General features: G+C 40.0%; 1 protein-coding gene across 3 annotated transcripts in view; it reads left to right on the top strand.

Annotated features, from left to right (window-relative positions):
* Window positions 1-14,602, top strand: part of HS3ST5 (heparan sulfate-glucosamine 3-sulfotransferase 5) — a 306,981-nt gene that overhangs the window by 227,161 nt on the left and 65,218 nt on the right. The window contains exon 1 of one of the 3 annotated variants that reach the window (XM_032788077.1): window positions 12,622-12,678. The exons of the other annotated variants lie outside the window; for them this stretch is intronic. The gene's annotated coding sequence lies outside the window, so the exon portion shown is untranslated. Of the gene's footprint in view, window positions 1-12,621; window positions 12,679-14,602 lie in introns of those variants that run through there. 3 annotated transcript variants of the gene reach the window in all.

Raw genomic sequence — 14,602 nt, 5'->3', positions numbered from 1 at the left:
TCACGCATACAGATAAGTCTGATTGGCTATACTGCATTCTGTGGAAGCAATTTTGTTTTTTCTGAACTTTGGATATTTTCTCCACCATACACCTTTACAATTAAAGGAAAAACTGTCACACTTCTGTAATTCATTCTCATAATGGAAAGATTTCCAGATATTTTTGATAAAAACATTCACAGTGTATGTAACAATGCTTTTGTTTTGGTGAACATCAAGGTTTGTCCCTCAAGATAAATATTGACCTGAGCTTTAACTAGGTCAATATTAATCTCTCTGTTCAATAAATCCTAGTGTTCTCTTCTACATAAATCAATCCCTACTTAATATATAATATTACTGAATACAATTAATACATTAATTTCCTTTTGGAAATTTTCATAAGTGGCAAACAAGTCCAGGTTATTGGGGTTCTACAAAAAGGTTTCACATCATAATTAGTACATATTAACCTTAGGACATTGCTGTGTAGTGCATTAAATAAATTACTGTATTGCTAAGAGAGTTACAATAAGGTCTATTAAGTACTTATTTCAAGGCTTGGCAAAAGTGAACAACAATAAATACTTCAAGCAGCACCTCTAATCTTGTTTGCTTTCTTCTTAATTGGTTTTACAGCATTGTTTTGACATTTACCCTTGAATTAAAAAAAATTACTTACAAAGAAGAAAATGCATGCTGTGCACTAATCCAGCCACCAATAAGATACTTGCATATTGATGCATCAGAGCACAAGATTTACAGTCTGTCTTCATGGCTGGCAAGGTCTGTTACTGGTATGAAGTAGCATGGATTTATAGCCTTGCACATATACTGAATTAAAGAACTCTGTTTGTACACATGCATGAGTTCTATTTAAGAATTCTGTTTGATATAAAAAGACTACATCCCCTCCTTAGGGTGAGATAAAGGATTCCTTCTCCGGAGTTAAGAAGGTATGTTATAATTCACCATTAGTGGCAAAGGCAGGGGTTTCATACAATTATATAGCTTTATTTTTATTCTGTTGGGTTTGTTTTCAACTAGAAGTGTTAGGATTGTTTGTATCGCACAATATCTCGTTGTATTAATTTTCTGTATAAAACATTTGTGTGTGTGTGTCACTGTGACTCAACTGCTGAGAAATAGGGCAGATTTACACAAGCCAGTAACTAAAGTAAATATCTGTCTCACCACACTAGTTAGCAAGAGGTCAAAAATGCAGTCTCCTTAGGCATTCCAGCACCTGTTTCACCACCCAGACACTAGACTTTATGATGAGTGGCTATTGAAAACCAATTTCATCAAACAAAGGGTTTTTCTGATCTCAAGAGATCAGCCACATATCCAGGTCAATATATAATTCTGGTTACCTAATAATCACACTGCTGTCAATCCGTTAGTAACTAAAATCTAAAGATTTATTAATAAAGAAAAGAGGAGAGTTAAAATGGTTAATAGATCATATACATACAATAATGGCAGTGTTCTTATATGAGGTTTGTAGCACTGATGTTATAGACTACTGGCTTGTAAAGTCTCTGGTAACTTCCCAATGATTGGAAGGTCCTCAATCCTTAATTCAATCTAGTCCTTTTAGTTGTAAATCCACAGTACAGAGAATCAGAGCAGGAAAGAGGCAGCAAGGGTCTTTTATATTGTCTGCCATGTACGTGGAATTCTACTGTCCCAAACAAAGCTCACAGCACAGGTTGTAGATAATTACTGGTACAAGATGGACTCCAAAGTCATATGAGCATATCACATGCCCATACGTGGCTTGCTGAGTCACTGGGACAGCCATTGGTCACTTGGAGGCTAAGGCATCTGCAAGAAGAGCTATCTGGGCAAAATGAGTTTCTTCTATGGATCATTGTGAGAGCTGTGTCTTTGATCGGCCGTCAACTTGAATAGTCTATTCACAATGAGTAGGCTAGACTGGATATAAACTACCTTGTGAGTGTTACCCCAGGAACAAACACAATGGTGATACAAGTATACAGTCAAAATTCATAACTTTAGATACAAAAATAATACGTCTATAAATAGGATAATCATACTTAGCAAATCATAACTTTTCCATTGACACTGTACATGATATATTTTGAACAAGATTTGTTGCAATTGTCTAACAGTGGCAATATCGTTGATATAAATGGTCATATTTCAATCATACAGCGTCACAGTATGACTGTGAGAGGGAGGCATATTCCATTAGTGAAATATGGGCAGTTTTCATATGTATTTCTCACAGTTATCTATTACATTAGTCTATGAGGAAGAGGGGGTTAAGCTAAGATTATGAATATGCTTCATATAACTATGGTGAAGAGAGTCATATCAACACTTTGACAGATAGTTAGAAAGTACACAGATTTGTTTAAAATGTATTTGCATTCATTAAATTATAACTATTTTCTGTGGATGAAATTCCATAGCAGGTTCAAGTTATACGATTTAGGCACAACCCTGAGCCATAGTGGGCAGCTACACTGGAGGGAGAATTCACTATTTGTAATAAGATCTCTACAAATAAAAGCTGCCCAAGGAGGGGAGAGGCTGTAAATCAGTATTTCTCCTGGCCAGCCTGCCCCCAAGCTTTCAGATGCATAGGTAGGTAGGATCCCATGGGAAACAAGTTTGGGGGGGAAACAGTTCAAGAGAGTTGGCAGTTTTTCAAAGAGGCATTATTAAAGGCACAAGAATAAACTATCCCACTGTGTAGGAAAGATAGGAAGTATGACAAGCAACCACCCAGGAGGTCTTCAATTATCTGAAACTCAAAAAAAGAGTCCTACAAAAAGTAGAAACTCAGTCAAATTACAAAGTATGATTACAAACAAATAACATAAGTATGTAAGGATAAAATTAGAAAGGCCAAGTCACAAGAACTGAGTTACAAGAGACATAAAGGGCAACAAGAAAACATTCTACATTAGAAGAAAAAGGAAGACCATGAACAGGGTAGGGGAACAATAACAGAAAATGTGGAAGTTGCAGAAGTGCTAAATGACGTTTTTGTTTCAGTTTTCATCAGAAAAGTTAGCAGTGATTGGATATCTAACACAGTGAATGCCAGTGAAAATGTTGTAGGATCAGGTGAAATACATCCTAGAATACTCAAGGAGCTGACTGAGGAGGTATCAGGGCCAGTAGCGATTATCTTCTAAAAGTCATGGAAGCCGAGAGAACTAGAAAATGGCAAATATAGAGCCCGTCTATAAAAAGGGAAATAAGGATAACCCAAGGAATTACAAACCAGTCATCTTAACTTCAATACCCTGAAATATAATGGAACAAATAATTATGCAATCAGTTTGCTGACACCCAGAAGATGATAAGGTGAAAAGTAACAGTCAGAATGGATTTGTCAAGAATAAATTGTGTCAAACCAACTTAATAGCTTTCTTTGACAGGGTAACAAGTCTTGTGGATGGGGGTAAGTCGTAGATGTGGTATATCATGGCTTTAGTAAGGCTGTTGATACTGTCTCGCATGATCTTCTCATAAACAAACTATGAAAATACACCCTTGATGCAGCTACTATCAGGTGGGTGCATAATTGCTTAGAAACCCATTCCCACAGAGTAGTTATCAGTGGTTCACAGTCAGACTGGAAGGGCATAACGAGTGGGGTCCCACAGGGATCAGTTCTGAATCCAGTTCAATATCTTCATGAATGATTTAGATAATGACATAGGGAGTACATTTACAAAATTTGTGGATGATGACAAGTTGCGAGGGGTTGCAAGTGCTTTGGAGGATAGGATTAAAATTCAAAATGATCTGGACAAACTGGAGAAATGGTTTGAAGTAAATAGGATAAAATTTAATAAGGAAAAATGCAAAGTACTCCACTTAGGCAGGAACAATCAACTGCACACATACAAAATGTAAAATGATTGCCTAGAAAGGGGTAGTGTGAAAAGGGATTTGAGAGTCATAGTCGGTCACAAGCTAAATATGAGTCAACAATATAATACTGTTAGGGTTACCAGGTGTCTGGTTTTTGACCAGAAGGCCTGGTTGAAAAGGGACCCTGGAGACTTCAGTCAGCACCTCTGACCGGGCCACTAAAAGTCTGGTTGGTGGCACAGCAGGGCTAAGGCAGGCAGGGTCCCTGCCTCCCCTGGCTCTGCAAGACTCCCAGAAGTGGCTTGCATGTCTGGCTCCTAGGCATAGGGGCGCTCACAGGGGCTCTGCGCACTACCCGCACCCCAAGCACCAGCTCCACAGCTCCCATTGGCTGGGAACCATGGCCACTGGGAGCTGAGGGGGCAGCACCTGTGGGTGCAGACAGTGCGCAGAGCCCCCTGGCGTGTCCGCCTAGTAGCTGGACGTGTTGACTGCTTCTGGGAGCTGCCCTTTTTTAAGTTTTGTTCTATAGATTATATATCAATAAATACATTTCTCCTATAAAAATAATGGGTATTTTCCAACCAGTTTTAGTTTCATGATTTATTTGTATAATTCCAAAGGAAACAGTTTAAAATAACTCACAGAACTTTCTTGCATTACGCTAGTGCATGAAAACCAGACAGTGAAACTGACTCAAGCCTGACCATTAATAAACATAAAACTAAACAATATATTTTTATTGTGCAAGCAGAGAGAAATGGGAAAAGGCCCTTTCCTTCCCCACCAATTCCAAGCTCTTCTACACCTTTCCCATGACAGTGTGGCTCCATTGCAAGTGTGCTAGCAGGGGCATCCTTTTAGCCAGAGCCCCTGAAACATGTCTTTAAATAGGAGTTCTCCTGAGTGAAGGAAGTGTGTGTGTGTTCTATAGTGTGTGGAGATTGGATGAGTGATGCTGCATATCCCCACCCCCAACATAGCTACTACTCCCTCCTGTTGCCTCTTCCTGGGCAGATCTTGGACCCCTAAATATATTCATCCAAGTCCCTGTCCACGTGTGCCTTTGTGAAGTTTAATATAATTCACCGCATGTTTAATTCCTTCATATATGTGCTCTTTATTTTTTGTACTTCATCCAGCATGAAACATGAAAATAGATTAGTCAGCTTCAGTTTTCTTTCTAGTCAATTATTATTATTTATTTTTGTTGCATTAGTTTTTAGATTCCAGGGCCCCATTGTGCTTGGCAGTGTGCAAACACAAAGATCTTGCCTAATGGCTCTTACGCACAAGCACAATTCTGCACTGCTTGTTGGACTGGAGAAACAGCTGGGAAATGTGTATGTGCACACACAATTATTTTCCTTGAAATTAAAATGAAGACTATAAGAAAGCATTTTGGGTACTATTAGGCTGTGTAAACATTTTGTTTTTGTGTGTGTAACATACCTGTTACTAATCCTTTAATACATAGCGAACTTTGGATAATAAAATCTCTCATCAGTAATGTAACTAAAACAGGTACTACCCCATGGCTTAATCTCTTTATCTTGATGAAGTTTTTAGTCTGGTTTATTTAACATGAGTGTAATTCAAGTGTTTGCAGAACATCTCTAAAAAAAAATAAAATCAAATAGTATTGATCTAATTTTGCACTCCAGCCTCTATCCCAAGAAACCAAATAATTTTGGGGGGGAACGAGAGGTGTGGGTGGAGGTGGGGGTGTCATATCACATAGTTTAGCCATTGATTTTGAAACTTGCAAGCTCGAGGGAACAGTTATGTAACCAGAGCAACTACTACCTGAAAGAGCAAAACCTGTCAGCCTGGCAAATACCGTATAGTCAGAACCAACTGAATCATAAAGCGATAGGTTTATGAACTCACTCCAGTTTTACACTGCAGTCACACTCGATGTACAGGTGCGCAGGGGCAATTTTGTCTTTTGGGTATTAGATTCATGATAAGCAATCTAGCACTTCTGTTTTTTAGTTGGAGCCGGTGAGTTGATATCTTGGCAAAACAAGACATTGAAATGATGATTCTCTCCAAGTGCCTAATTCAGCAACTATTAAAGTCCATTGAATTAGGAGGACGCCGGATAAGGGCATATATTCTCAGTTAGCAAATCAGTATAACATTTCCTGAAAGAAAAAATGCCAAAATGTAATTCACAATAAATCTATCAGAATTTACAGTTATAAGAATTACATAGCCTAAATGCCTTGGTTCTTATATCAGTGTAAAAGATGGTACACTAGTTTTTATCTGTGAACATTATATACATAAACACTAATATATTTCAGCCAGAGTACATGTGATTTGGCAGCATTTTTATGGATCATATTGAAAGTAACTCAAATATTTCCTGTACACATACAAGATCACAATATTAAAGACTGTGTGACTTAACTGTACGTTGCACTTCATTCTGTGATCCATCTCTTGTTTTATTTTAATTAGTTTTTATTTATGGTTCATTTGTTGTAGATCAATCCTGATGTTTATATATAGGTAATGGGCACCTATATATAAACCTAGGCAGATAGGTTAAAGTCTGCATTCTGGGCCAGAATCTCCAGTACAATCTGTCCTCTTTGTACCACTCAGGCAGCAAAAAGTCTCTGGAATCTGACCATAAGGGGACATCAGAGAATTCCCATTGCAGAGAACAACTCCCCATTGGCATAAACGTGGAGCAGATGGTACTCTGCACTACCTGCCTTTCCCCACGTCCACCACAGAGACAGAAGAGCTTCACTACCCAGGGTCCTGTGTCTCTTGGCTACTCAGATAGATGCCAGGGTCATTGCAGAATCAGGGATCCATAACTGTCTCACTGATGACTTTTCCCCTGCCCCTTTGTTGTGCTGGTGGGTGCTTGGTTCCAGGGGAGAACTTGCATATATTACTTGACCGAATTATCTTAATAAAGAAAAGGTTGAGCGGTGCCTTGATTACAGTCTATAAGCGGGAACAAATATTTAATAATGAGCTCTTCAATCTAACATGATCCAATGGCTGGATGGAAATATGGCATACATTTCTAACAGTGAAGGTAATTAACCATTGGAACAATTTACCAAGGGTCACGGTGGATTTTTAAATCAAGTTTGGATGATTTCCTAAAAGATCTGCTCAGGTAATTATTTTGGAGAAGTTCTATGGCCTGTATTATACGGGAGCAATATGTAGAATCTATGTTTGTAATGTGCACTAAAAATCAACAAAAAGATGTATTGCTCACTAGGGAGGGGAGGACATGTTCCTTAAAAGGGAACCAGGCCTGAACTTTCACTTCACCCTTGCACTGATTAACAAAATGTTTGGAAGGTTGGAAGAAGTTTAATTATGAACCCCAGCTATCTATCTCTTTTTACTTCCAGAAGCAAATCCTCTGTGGAGGGGGAGATGTGTGCATGTATCGTACCCATCTGCCTCCAGCAGGAAGTTTCCCCTCAATCTTGTATTTACAGGTTGGGCCAATGCCTATTTCTTCACACCCAAATCTTGGGTCTTCAGGAGCATTGTGCTCTGTACACTGCAATCTTGCTTCTTCCAGGGGCAGCCAGATGGTTAACTCACCCCTTTCCAGTGAAATAGGACACAAACGTCTCTCAATTGGACATTCAGATCACACGGGCTTTAACATCCGAAAAGTACTTGATGGCTTTCCTATACTGTAACTAACCCCCCGTCACAGTGTGGCTGTGAGTGCTAGTGTATGCCAGTCCCCTCTAGATATCTGGTAGGATGTTCTGAGATGGTGAACTCAGAGCCAGGTGCTGTAGGCACTCCAGGCACTGGGCTTTAGGGGATCTAGCATGCGCTGGGTTCCCATAAACACTCATACATTTTAAACAGATGAGAAGGATTCCTTTACTAAGGCTGCCAGAGCTTGTCTCCCTGGGGAATTTTATACAGGTATAGCCTCCCCGGGTGGATACTCTTATTCCATTATAAAAGAGGCTTTTTTCTGTTTAGCTTAAGCCCCTTACCAAGTGGCATAAGCTAAACTGAAAAAGTCCCTCTTATACAGAAACAGGATTGTCCATCCAGGGTGTTACATCTGTGTAACTATATCAATTTGAATTCACGCCTTAAATTATACCAAAAGATGTGGCCTCCGTGGCTATGTCTACATTCACGGCATCATGTAGGTTACAGGCTCAACACGTGTAGCTACACGCCACAGTGAAAAGCAGGCTGCATCCCACTTGTCACTGTGGTGTGTAGCTACTCATGGCAGTGAAAGGCTCTGGCAGCAGGAAGACAGCAGGACACTGCGCTAATAAAAATAGCAGTGCAGGTGTGGCAGGGCTTGGCCTTGTAGAGAGACATGTAGAGTATGTAACCTAGGGGATTAAGCATTTGGGGCACTCTACCCGCCTAAACTGTCGTTCACTGTCTATGCTGCTATGTATAGCCATGCTAGCTGGGCATGCAGTGTCTGTACTCCACACACTGCTGTAGTGTAGACATATCCATAGATGTGAGTTCTCCTACCTCAGAGTATTGTGAAATTTGAAAGTAGTGGGAGAGGTGGACACAATATTGGGGGGATTGGGTCCTGCTGTTTTTGGGTGTTGAGCAAAGTACCTTCCCTTCTTTCTCTAACAAGATAATAGAGGTGTGACTGAGGTCCCAGCTGTGGTCACTCAATTAGGGTGAACTGCAAAGAATGAGGCAGACAATCCCTCAAAAGCTGGTGGATATTCCAATACTTCAGCCTGGTCTACACTGGGGTGAGGGGGGGTTGATCTAAGTTACACAACTTCAGCTATTTGAATAAAGTAGCTGAAGTCGACGTACTTAGACCTACTCACCACACTATCTTCACTGCAGTGAGTCAACTGCTGCCGCTCCCCCGTTGACTCCACCTGCGCCTATCATGGTGGTGGAGTACAGGAGTCGATGGGAGAGTGCTCTGGAGTCAATTTATCATGTCTAGACTAGATGCAGTAAATCGACCCCCACTGGATCGATCGCTGCCACCGATCCGGTGGGTAGTGTAGACATGCACTTAGATTTAGCAAGTCAGCAAAAAATACCTTCTTTATTACCTTACTGGTTACTCAGAAGACCAAACAACACAGTTCCCTTAAAAACAACAAGGTGTCCTTGTGGCATCTTAGAGACTAACAAATTTATTTGGGCATAAGCTTTCATGGGCTACAGCCCACTTCATCAGATGCACAGACTGGAAAATACACTAAGCAGGAATAAATATACAGCACATGAAAAGATGGGAGTTGCCTTACCCAATGGGGGGTCAGTGCTAATAAGGCCAATTCAGTTAGGGTGGATGTAGCCCATTCCCAAAAGTTGAAAAGAAGGGGTGAATATCAACAGAGAGAAAATTATTTTTTGTAGTGACCCAGTCACACCTAGTCTTTATTCAGGCCTAATTTGATGATGTCAAGTTTGCAAATTAATTCAAGTTCTGCAGTTTCTGGCTGAAGTCTGTTTTTGAAGTTTTTTTGTTGAAGAATGGAGACTTTTAAGTCTCTTATTGAATGTCCAGGGAGACTGAAGTGCTCTCCTACTCGTTTTTGAATGTTACAATTCTTGATGTCTGATTTGTGTCCATTTATTCTTTTGCATAGAGACTGTCCGGTTTGGCCAATGTACATGGCAGAGGGAATTGCAAAGAGTTCTTTCAGAAATAGTCCATAGGTTATAGGCCAATGTTTATATTTCAGGGTGATCCAGTTAGAATTGGGATCTCAGTCCTTGTGGCTTAGGAATCCCCTGAATGAAACCTTAAGCACATCTGAGATGACAGAATCAGAATGCAAAGGTCTTTTATACTATGTTCTAGCATTCACTTGACCATACAGTCCTGGGTAAATAATAGATTTTTGATGTAACCTTTTGCTTTCTAAACACCACCAGTAATTAGTTACACAAATTAACATAGGACACTTTATCCATTAGGCAGTTTATTACAAACTTCAAAGAGACATATAGACAATGACATTGTTTTATCCAAGATTCATCTAAATGTTAATATTCCCTTTTGATTTCTGAATTAATAGTTATAGGGACAGACACGAACTGTCTGTTTACATGCTAGCATCAAAGATACACACAATTAGTATCACTTCTAACAATATAGGTTTGCATTTCAAAGTTCTAGCCTACTTAGTATGAATGGCCCTAATTACCATTCACATACCTTTCTAACATGTCTTTAAAGGTCACTTTGAGTTAGTTAGCCTGCAAGCTGTTTAACCCTTTCTGGCCATGAGTTATATTTTGTATAAGATTTGCTGCAATTATATAGCAGTGGTAGCAATAATGCTTTGCATGATTATATTTTAATCAGACAATGTCACAAGAAGAATTAAAGAGCTGGCTTTGTTGAGGATTGTGGGGTGAAAGGGTAAAGCCTGTGTCAGGGCTCCCAATGTGTTTTAAAATTTTTGGATAAAAAATCCAAATGATCAAGTTGTTGCTTTTTATAAAAAAAAAAATATGAAAGATAACAGCAAGGGAGCTAACATAGGGAATAATACATTAGTTACTGAAAAAGCACACAGACCGTTCAGGTGGGTCCCTGCAGGAAGCCATTACAACAACAAAACTCTTCAAGTTACAATTCAATCTAGCAGACTTTAATCAAAAGCACTGTGAACCTTAGGATGCTTCTTCCACCATTGCTGTGATTAATGTATTTTTTTCTTTCAAGCAGTCAAGTAAATAAATAAAATATGCTTAAATGCTCTTGTCTGTAATGTGAGAAATATGCCCTGCCAGCTTCCTGTGGAACAAGAGAACCTTCCCTGCAGGGACTGAGCAATCATGGTGAACTAACCTCAAAAGGTGTCGAGATTTGTTTCAATTTAGATCTGCATCTAAAAGTTTGGAATCCTACACATTTGCTTATTAGAGTCTGTCAAGGGTTTTCCCCCACTTTGAACTTTAGCGTCCAAAAAGTGGGGACCTGCATGATCACTTTTAAGCTTAATTACCAGCTTAAATTTGGTACACTGCCACCAGCCAAAAATATAGTGTTTGGCACACTTCCTGTTCCCCAAAAACCTTCCCAGGGGAACCCAAGACCCAAACCCCTTGAATCTGAAAACAAGGAGAAAATAGCCTTCCCCCCAGACTTTCCCCTCCCTGGGTTACCCTGAGAGGCTACACTGATCCAGACTCCTTGGATCTTAAAACAAAGAGGAATTAACCTTCCCCCCCTCCTTTCCCCCCATCAATCCCTGGTGAGTTCAGATCCAATCCCCTCGGGTCTTAAAACAAGGGAAAAAATCAATCAGGTTCTTAAAAAAGAAAGCTTTTAATTAAACAAAGAAAAATTAAAAATTATCTCTGTAAAATCAGGATGGAAATGTTTACAGGGTACTCAGATTCATATAGCCTAGAGGGACTCCCCCCACTCTAGCCTGAGGTTCAAAGTTACAGCAAACAGAAGTAAAAATCCTTCCACCAAAAGGAAAAGCATTCACAAGTTGAAAGAAAACAAACATAAGACTAATCCGCCTTGCCTGGCTACTTACAAGTTTGAAACATGAAAGACTGATTCAAAAAGATTTGGAGAGCCTGGTTATACATCTGCTCCCTCTTTGTCCCAAGAGCGAACAACGAACAAAACAAACAACACAAACAAAGACTTCCCTCCACCAAGATTTGAAAGTATCTTGTCCCCCATTGGTCCTCTGGTCAGGTGTCAGCCAGGTTCACTGAGTTTCTTAACCCTTTACAGGTAAAAGAGACATTAACCCTTAACCATCTGTTTATGACAGAGTCAAACAATTCTGTAATACTAGCTTATCTGTCTCTACACAGTCAATAACCATTAGCCATCCATGTCCATAGAATAGTGAAATACTTTGCTTTGTACATCACTGAAACATATTAACATAGATCACATAAAATTATTTATTCTGATTTTACTTAAAGTCCACGAGCCAAAATCATGTTCCTTGCCCTCTTCTACTGCCCTGCTATTTCATGTAGGAGGTTTGTTTCACACATTGCTGTGGTAACTGGCTACTTTGTCATATTCTGCTCACGTCACCCTCTCCTTGAGTCCTTGCATTGGTTTCCAATATCCCTGTGCTTCAGATTCAATTGGCTCATTTTCAGGGCTCTGGGTAAAATCCTGTCTCCACTGAAATCCACAGCAAACCTACCATTGCCTTCAATTGGACCCTGATTTCACCTTATCTTTACAGTGCTGTCTATGCCTGCATCTCATCTCCTAATACTTCCCCACATTCCCTACCAATACTGCCAACTTGACACATCTTGACAATCCTTTAGTCTCCTCCCATAAGCAATTTTAAGCCTTCTCTTCTGCTGTCCATATACCTGGAATGCTTTCATGGGTCTGTAAACTCTACGTTCAGTTAACCTACTAAAACTACAGCTTTTGCACCTGCAACCTCATCTTTCCTCTCAGACATTTCTCCTCTAATATAACATATTCGTGATCATTAAAAAATGACCAGTCCAAGTTGTGACAGATACGGCAATTTCCTGCAATATCTGTGGGAGATCTTACTGAATTAAGTTTCATTGTGGCCAGGGATTGTATACAATTCCATGGGGGATGGTGACCACAGCCCTCCAAGAACTAAGAACAATGTGTGTGGGGGGGTGGTTAGGTAAATTTATTCAGGTTGTAACACTTGCAGAGAAGTACCACCACATGGAGAGGCTCTTATATATTCAAACTGGATTCTCTGGGGACCAACAGACAAAGAAAGGTCGTTTGGATAAACAGCCTGAGTTTAAACTGACTCAGGGTCTTCTTTCTGATCCAGCAAATGGACAGAACCTTAGGGAAGGATTGGACTCCTGCCAGAGCCCCTGCTGAAAGTGGGTTGTGGGGAGGGGCTAACTGCTGGTTTTTAGTATGCTTGTAGGTTCTTGTATTGTTTTTAATATGTTTTCTGTCAAATGTTTTCACTTTAAGAATAAATGTGCTTGCTTTGAAAGATCTGGGTGGTAACTTGTAACGGTTGGCTTACATTGTTCATAGACTTTCAAGAGTAAGCAAAGTGCAGGTGCTGGTTGTTTGACAGTCTGGCTTGCTGGGGAACTTATACTATATGCAGGGAACTATCCAGCCTCAAAAAACCATGGTCAGGAAGAAGAGAGCGACATAGCTGAGGAACCAGGAGTCTAGAGTGGGTATCTTTGCTGGACTACAGAGGAGGAATACTGATGCAGTTGCCCTGAACTGTGACACAAATCACTAAGAAAAAACAAAAATGTGTAACAAAAGCATATCTCATGAACTATTACTGTATTCCATATCCAGTCCTTTCCCTGCAACATGACTCTGTCATCTGTTATTAACCTAATATAGGGGGTGATACTTCAAAGGGATGAGCACTTTGAGTTCCCATTGATGTTTCTGACCTCATGGGGGCAGCACATGGTAGGATTGACCCCTTAAAGCAGTGGTCCCTAACCTTTTCATGTGGCTGGTGCCAGACGAAAGACCGTGGCGGTGGTGGAGCATCCGCCAAAATGCTGCCGAGTTTCTGCAGCATTTCGGCAGTGATGCCTCTCAATGACATCGTTTGTCAGCGGCAAGTGGCGTCATCAAGAGGCATCGCCGCCGAAATTCGGTGGCATTTCGGCAGATGCTCCACTGCTTGCCAGAACGCAGGTGCATTTAGATGTCCCTGTGGGCGCCATGGCACCCACGGGCACCGCATTGGGGACCTCTGCCTTAGAGAGTGAACTCTAGTATAAAATTCCATGCACAATGATGGCATTGTAGAAATAATCCATAATAAATAATATAATACATTTCATGTATCTGCTGGTGTGTTGAGGAATGCTTTGAAGTAATTGTGTAACGGAAAATAAAACCAGAAAATATTTGAATTGTTTGAATTTATTAATGCTATTTTATATATAAAATTAATATTTTCATATTTTTAAAATAACGTCTCATGCTGTTATGTGCCTGGGTTAAAATAAAAATCATTAGATGCAGCAGTGATAATGAGAAAGTCAAGGTTTAGTTGTGATTTTAATCTTTCATTATCCTCTTTAGAATGATAGTTCTTGGGACAGTACATCTGAAACCTTTTCCAAACCAAATCTCTCTGTGCCACAAAGATGAACAGATGGCAACCACAGTGCAGGTGGAGCGTTCAGTAGTCTCTCGTTTGAAAAATGTGCACATTTTAAAATGCTCAGGAAGTCCCAAGTCTGCAGTGACATTTCTATTCTTCCCCTCTTTTGACAAGTCACAGGTTTGCATTGTGTGTCATGCCTAATGGCGATCTCAACTCCTTGCAGGTAGTGGCAGCCAGTGTTTAAAAAAAATATTTCAAAGTATCGCTGTTGTAGCTCCCATGATTTCAGTGTTTTAGAGCGTTAATCAAGAAGAAACTTTAATACTAAGAAAACATTTTCATATTAGTAACTTTAAAATAATATTAAATGGAATGTTCCACTTCTTTGTATATAATGTATGTATTCAACTCACTTCATAGTGACTTCTTTTGAAGATTCTTATTCTTTGGCCAGGTCTACACTGCGACTTTAAATCGGTTTAATGGCCGATATACCGATTTAACGCTGTATCCGTTCACATGACATCGTCATTAATATCGATTTTACCGCCTCCTTAAATCGATTTCGGAACTCCTCCCAAACGAGAGGAGTAGCGCTAAATTCGATATTAACAGTTTGGATTACGGTTAGTGTGGACGGAAATCAATGGCCTCCGGGCGGCATCCCAGAGTGCTGCACTGACCGCTCTGGACAGCAATCTGAACTC

Source organism: Chelonoidis abingdonii, chromosome 3 (genome assembly GCF_003597395.2).
Source record: "Chelonoidis abingdonii isolate Lonesome George chromosome 3, CheloAbing_2.0, whole genome shotgun sequence".
NCBI lineage: Eukaryota > Metazoa > Chordata > Testudines > Testudinidae > Chelonoidis > Chelonoidis abingdonii.
Note: the sequence above shows the minus strand (reverse complement) of the source record. Positions and strands in the feature narration are given on the sequence as shown.